Below are 7858 nucleotides of genomic sequence, written 5' to 3'. Positions count from 1 at the left end.
GAGAAGTTGAAGCATCAAGAAAAATTAAGTGAGAATGAAATAAGTCCCTATAGGCCTCTGCTGGATATATGTGGTAATTGCACTTTCTTTATTTAACTATAATTTCTAAAGTTTTTCCACTAACCTGCAGATGGCAGTATTCTATTCCTAAAATATAAAGCAATGTCCAAAAACAGTTTAGATTTAATTTAGATCATCATTAAAGTGATTTTTTTCATGAAAAACAAATATTGTATAAGCCACTTGGTGGCGTAGTTGAGTATTTGTGCAGTAAATAGGTATAAAAATACCAAATATCCACAAAAACACAGCATACATGTTAAGTTGAGAAGTAAACGAAAAAAATGATATATAGTTTGTAATATAAAAAATGTATATTTCTTTATGGAATCACACTTTGGATCTTTGTGGTCTATATGACCCCAAGGAAGACGAACGTAAACCCCACTTAAGGAGAGCTTGAGGGTTAAGTTATTAAGTTGATCTTGTCTTTTTTGTTTTGTCCTGCCTGTTTTGTTTTCTTCATCTTTGTAACATTGTCAAAAAAAACTCGTAAATAAAGTTATTAAAAAAAAACCAAAAAATTATTTTAACACACACCCTTCAGGTGCGCCCTAGAAACATCATCAGTGATGTAACCTGGGGTCATTGGGTGTTTCGGGTCTTTCAACATCATACACCCTCGCCCAGGCGACCCAGCCAGGGGTGATCAGTCCCCGACCTGCGTCTAGGTAGCTTGTATAGTCCACGGGTCACTCCTTTTGATCCACAGCCATCTTGATGCCTTCTCAGCAGCATCCATGATGTTTCTGATGGTTTTATTCTTGTGCAGTCCCGAATTCCCAAAAGCTTGAGAGCCCTGCATAATGACTGGCCAGCAAAACCTCAACAGCTAACCTCAATAGGGAGGCAGTGGGTCTTCCACCCCCTGTTCCAGCATTCGCTTGCCAACTCCACGTACTTGGCCCTCTTCCGTTCAAACGCCTCCTCCATCCGGTCTTCCCAAAGCACAGTTAATTCCAGTAGGACCACCTGCCTTGATGACTCTGAAAATAGAACCATGTCTGGCTTAAGCATGGTTGAGGTGATGGGTTCTGGGAATTTGAGCTGACTTCCCAGATCAATCTTTAGCTGCCAATCTCTAGCTGTTGCCAGGAGTCCACCTGCTAGGTTCCTGTTCCCTGGTGGTTTCTCTCCAGCCTTGACAAACGCGATTGAGCGCTGTGCTGGCTGCTGGTGCTTGCTGAGAGAAATCCCTGTGCTGATCACTTCAGCGATTACCCTTTACACCTGATCGTGGCGCCACCGATAATGCCCCTCACCCAGGGCCTTTGGGTAGCAGCTTAGTATGTGCTCCAGGGATCCTCTTTTTTGGCATAGGAGGCATGCAGGGTTCTCTTTCAGGCCCCAGGCAAAGAGGTTGGTTGGGCTGGGAAGGACATCATAGACTGACCGGATAAGAAACTGGAGCCGATATGGCTCCTCTTTCCATAACTCAGTCCACGAGATCTTTCGGTCCATTGCTAGTTCCCATCGGGTCCACGCCCCTTGTTGTCGCATCCCCACTATCGTACTCATGCGCCTTTCCTCCACTCCTGCTCGGATCTCCTCTTGGACCAGCTGGCACCTGTCCTTTCCCTGGGCCTTATCAAACGCCACTGACCCCACCAGCACACTGTGCCGCAGCCGTGTCTCAGCCTGGTTGACTGCCTCCTGGGCACTCCACTTCCTACCCGTCCTCACTTTGATGCCGGCTGAGGAAACTTTGGTGTCCGCAGATTTTCTGTACAGTAGAACCTTCCTTGCTCGGGAAACCATAAACTCCTCTGACAGGCTACTGAGGGGGAGTTGTAGCTTGTTCTTCCTTCCATATAAGGCTATGCTGGTAATACTGCGAGGGAGGCCCAACCACCTACGTAGAGAGTGGCTGATCTTCCTCTCAAAGCTTTTGACAGTAGTTAAGGGAACGTTGTAAACCAGCAGTGACCATAGGAGCTGTGATAGAATGCCATGCTGGTAAATCCAGGCTTTAAATTTCCCTGGCAGCCCTGACTTGTCCACTGCAGCAATCCAAGTACACAGCTCTTTTCCAATTTCCTCAAGTATGGCTATATCCTTAATTGTGCTGTTGAAAACTTTTCCCAGGCTATTAACTGGCTTCTCTGTGATTGATGGGATTTGCACTCCTCCAAGGGAAAAATGGAACTTGTCGGTTACGTTTCCCTTAATCAGCACAAGGGATCGGGACTTGGCTGGCTTCAAGTCCATTCGGGCCCACCTGATGAGTCGTTCCAAACCTTGGAGGATCCATCTACAGCCTGGTACAGTTGTTGTGGTTACCGTCAGATCATCCATAAATGCTCTAATAGGGGGCTGTCGCACACCTGACCAGCTAAGTGGGCCTCTGCATTCCACCTCTGCTAGCTTAACTATCATATTCATAGCCAAGGCAAACAGGATCACTGAGATGGTGCACCCTGTGATTATTCCTTTCTCCAGCCTGTGAAAAGCAGATGTTATTGACCCAGAGGTGACTCTCAACTTAAAGCAGCTATAATAGTCCAAAATGAGGTCCCCGGTCTTTTCTGGAACATGGTGTCTGGTCAATGAGGTTTCCACCACCTTATGCTGGATTGACCCATAAACATTGGCAAGATCGAGCCACAGCACTGCCAGATCGCCGCCACCTTCACGAGCCTCCCGGATTAGCTGGGCGATTACTCCTGTGTGCTCAGTACAGCCTGGAACTTTTGGGATCCCACCCTTCTGTACACTGGTGTCCATGTACCCGTTCTGCAGGACGAACTCCGTCATGCGTCGGACAACAATACTGAAAAATATTTTTCCCTCCACACACATCTCACTGAGGAGTGAAATGCCACACTGGGTTCTGGTGGAGATATTACAGTTTTTTCTGATTGCTTAAGCACATTTTTTGTAATTATTGGCTGTTTTTGCAAAACTCTACACACAAATAAGAAAACCTTTCACCCAATTATCAAGACATTGTAGTTCTCTTGCAAAAGCGAACACAGCTAGATTAACTTTTCACACCTTCGTAAAAATGGTGTTTTCGTATCAAACAGTACACACAAGCCATCATCTACTAAGCACACAATGCGCCAACTGCACACTGATGGTATGAATACAAAACACATCTGGCTTTTGCTTTCTCTGTGTACAGATGTCAATTTGAGGTCATACTTTTGTCATAGTGTCATGTAAACATACAAGGATCCAAACTTCAAGTATTGGTGTTTATTCACACTCATCAAAACCAAGACAAAGCCAGAACACAAAATAGTAATTTCACAAAAAAAAGGAAAAAAAAAAAAAATCAGCCTACATCATGTCATCTTTCTGGGTCCGGCCACAAAATTTCGTCCACATCGCATGCGATATCCTCCAGTCCAAGGCACCGGGGAAAATATCTCCTTGAATGCCGTATCCAGGCCTGACATGATGCCTGGTCAATATCTCCACATGCCTCCTTCATTGCCTGTAAAAGGGCTACCTGTTGATGAGGATGACGGTCGTACACTTTCCAGCGCCAGAAAGAGAAGAACTCCTCGATGGGATTTAAGAATGGAGAGTATGGAGGGAGGTTGAGTGCCATGAAGGATGGGTGGTCTGTAAACCAGTTGCGGACCAAAGCAGCCCTATGGAAACTAACATTGTCCCATATGATGACATATCAGGTATGCTCTGGTCTCTGAACAGTGAGCATGTCATGTAAGGTGTCCAGGAATGCAATAATGTGTGCAGTGTTGTATGGGCCTATGGTTGCATGATGGTGAACAACACCATTTTGGCTTATAGCTGCACACATGGTTATGTTACCACCACGTTGTCCTGGGACATTGATGATGGCACAGTGTCCAATAATGTTCCTGCCACGTCTCCTGGTTTTACTGAGGTTAAAACCGGCCTCATCTACAAAAAGTAGCTCATGTCCCATGGCATCTGCTTCTAGTTCCATCACTCTTTGGACAAGACAAAACAAATGCAACACATCAGGCCCATGCACAGCACTACAGTATGCACTTCCAAATTCAGAACCAATGACACTATAGCTTACCTGCACATAGTCATATCGCAGTTGCTTTACACGTTCTGTGTTTCTCTCGAAAGGAACCCTGTAAATTTGCTTCATTCTTATTCTGTGGCGCGCAAGTACACGACTTAGTGCAGAAATGCTTGCACTGTGTATATTTTGAAAGATGGTGTCATTATCAATTATGCGCTGCTGTATTTCGCGCAGTCTTATTGCATTATTGGCAATCACCATGTTCACTATATGGGTCTCTTGCTCTGGAGTGAACATTCTTCCTCTTCCCCCAACATCTGGACGTCTAGCAATTCTGTAAAGTAACAATTTCAGTATTTTTGCATGTATGGTACTGTTGTGTTTCTCATTAGAGTATGGCAGTGCTACAAAGTACTTACCGATTCTCATTTCGAAATGTCCTAATGATGCTTGCCACAGTGTAGCGGCTAACTTCCTCTAACCCTCTCGCTTCTTCAACTCCACGTCCTCTTCCTCCAACTTCTTCACCTCCACGTCCTCTTCCTCCAACTTCTTCACCTCCACGTCCTCTCCCTCGGCCTCCTCGGCCTCCTCTGCCTCCTCTGATTCTCACTCTTCTCACTCTTACTGCTCCTTCCATTGTACTCCACATAGACAGCTTACCTGTGGCTTATTTATAGTGCTTAGACTGATTGCAAAGTGAACTAATTATCTAAAACAGTTTTCACATGTGAAAGTGTGCCAGACAGTTGGCAAAATAGTGTTAATGATAGCCATACATGTGTATAATTTTGCTAGGAGTGTGTTGGAAATTTGGTAATTGAGTGTAAGCAGTGAGTTGTGTTTAAAGTTCTGCAAAAAGAGTGTTGTGCAGTGAATTGTGCCTACAGTTTTGCAAAGTGTGTGTTACAAAATTGCAAACTGAGTGCAAAGCAGTGTTTGTGCTTTTAGTTTTGCAAACTCAGTGAGTGGTTTTGCTATAAGTATTAATAGTTTTAGAAATTGTGCTATAAGAATCACAGTTAGGGTTTAAGCCATCAGAAAAAACTGTAACATGCTACACGGACCAAGGTCTTGGTCTCTAGCTATATCACTATAGCTGGTGCTGAGGTACTTATTGACTTCGTCTGGGGTATAGTTAAGTCGACCGCTGCACTTCTGGCCAAGGAGTCTCCTGGTGAGTCCGAAGGGGTTTGCAATAAACTCTGCACGCCTGCGGGCTCTCTCCTTGCTCCTCTTTCTATGCCATTCAGCTCGACGGGTGGTCGTGAGCTTACCTTGTCCGATGTTCCGAAGCTCAGTCAGGGCAGCTTTATCCTCCTCATTTGCCTGCTTGAATTGATTTCTAAGCAGGCAGAGCTCCTGCCGCAATTGTCGGATCTTCTCCTCCCGACGATTTGGTCCCGCAGTTCCACCAAACGGACGCTGCTCCTTCACGCCAAATCTCTCAGCAGCTATATTGATAATTATTGAACACATTATCTGCAACCTCTGGTCAGCATCCCCTCTGGCTGTTACTTGGAGAATCTGTTCTAAACCCTGTTCGCCATGATGGTGAGGTCAAATGAAACATTTTTTAAAATAAAACATCTAAATCTCTGTTTAGACGTTCTCAAATAATATTTGTGGATATACGACAGAAATCAAGTCAAACTGTAATGTTGTTTGTGGAGTTGTTTAATCAGAGATTTAATGTCCTCATTTATTTAAGTTAATTTTATCTTTGGTTGTGGCTGATTCTTGTGTTTCTCTTTCCTTCGATGATTCTGCTTGTAAACAACAGGTGTTCATCATTATTGGTCAATCATGACATAATGATCTCCTTAACTCCAACACTGTGTCAATGCTACTTGAACACTCTGTAGTGTGGAAACACATGAACACTGAGCAGGGTTTGTTTAACACTGGGAACTATTACATCAACTTTACCTGTTTCATTTACGTAAGACTGATGCATTTGAATCACATTAAGTTTAATTGATTTGTTTAAATTAAAACTATGTAATCTAAATGCATGGAAATTTTGTACGTAATTGAATTAAGTTAAAGGCTGAAATATTTTTTTGCGTGTGCAAAAAGTCAAGGGCTCTTGACCCTTGACTTTCTTAGTACAGTTTTTTTTTTTTTTTCTTTGGTTGCTGTAATTGTGTTTGTAGAGCACATTTGTATAGCGCAAAAATAAAGGTGTCCTTATTAAGTGTTTTTGGTTAATTATTATTGATGTTGTAATTGTTGTCAAGTGGCCTGATTTGCTGATATTGTTCAGTGGTTTATTTCCTGCTTTCATTATATTTACAGTAGTTGTATGAACTGTTATTATTACTATTTTAAGATCTGCAGTATTACTTAGACACACACAGACATCAAGAATCAGCATATGAATCTCAACAATGGTGGCATTCAACAGCTGCATGCTGGGAGTCATGGGTGAGATTTGTACTCTGCTGCTACCCAGCATGCAGCTGTTGAATGTCACCATTGTTGAGATTCAAATGCTGATTCTTGATGTCTGTGTGTGTCAAACTGATGCTGTAAATTTCAAGATTTGGTGTATAAGATAAACATCTAAAATAGTTCATGCACCTGTTGTAAACATTATGAAAATAATAGACTAACCACTGCATGAGATCAGTGCATCATGCCTCTTCTCTTTTCTTTTCTTTTCTTTTCTTTTCTTTTCAAGCAGTTGAATAATATCACTAAAGTTAAAATACCTTCCCAAATATCAGTCTATGTGACACAAAGCTCTGCTGTAGAACACTCGGAATGTAGTGCAGAATGTGTAATGTTTTTATGGTGCCCTTCGATTGATCCTTCAGAAATCATTCTGATTTGCTCCTCAAGAAACCTTTCTTATTATTATTAGTGTTGAAAACAGTTGTGCTGGTTCACATATATATATTTTTTATTGGGGAAAATGCAATACATTATCATTCAGTATATATATATATATATATATATATATATATATATATATATATATACACACACTTCTATTCAACAAGGTTGCATTAAATGGATTATATATGTATTCATCAAATAATACTTAATAAATAATATTATCAGTGTTGAAAGCAACAACAACAACAACAATTAATGAAACAACTATTAATTAAAACAATAAAACTTTGACGTCAATTTATCAAAAGTTATGTTTAGGGCCCTTTGAAATTGTTACCAAATTTGTTTTGGCATGTCTGTTTATTTGAATGCAACTTTTATTTATTTCTACAACATCCTCATGAAATTCTGTGTTGTGTATTTAAATTTTTCTGGTTATCAAATAAAGGCATAAAATATTAATTTATCTTTTAATTAATGAAAATTACATTTTATTTTTGGCAAATAAAGAGGATGTACTATTGTTGTGCTGGTTCATATATATATATATATATACTTTTATTCAACAAGGTTGCATTAAATGGATTACATATGTATCTAATAATAATACTGAAAAAAGTAAAAGTATCACAGTTTTCACAAACATACTGAATCACACTGAAGACTGAAGTAATGATGCTGAAAATTCAGCTTTAATCACAGAAATAAATTACATTTTAAAATAGCTTTAACAGACAAACATTATTTTAAGTATAATATTTCATATAATTATTTTTACTGTATTTATGGTTATATAAATACAATAATAATAATAATAATAAAATAGAATAAAATAATTCATGTGAAATAGCAAATTATATAAACACATTTTATTTTTATTTATTAAATTATTTATTACATTACTTTAAGTGTGAATTGTTGTCACTGTACAGAAAGACCAAAACTCAAAGTGACCATTAAACCTCCTCAACATGTATTCAGAGGAGAAAC

General features: G+C 40.3%; 1 pseudogene; it reads right to left on the bottom strand.

Annotated features, from left to right (window-relative positions):
- Positions 1-727: 727 nt before the first annotated feature.
- Positions 728-5506, bottom strand: LOC127160343 (uncharacterized; annotated as a pseudogene).
- Between the last annotated feature and the right edge of the window lie 2352 nt (positions 5507-7858).

Source organism: Labeo rohita, unplaced genomic scaffold (genome assembly GCF_022985175.1).
Source record: "Labeo rohita strain BAU-BD-2019 unplaced genomic scaffold, IGBB_LRoh.1.0 scaffold_330, whole genome shotgun sequence".
NCBI lineage: Eukaryota > Metazoa > Chordata > Actinopteri > Cypriniformes > Cyprinidae > Labeo > Labeo rohita.
The sequence above is the reverse complement of the archived record's forward strand: the minus strand, read 5'-3'. Positions and strand labels throughout refer to the sequence as shown.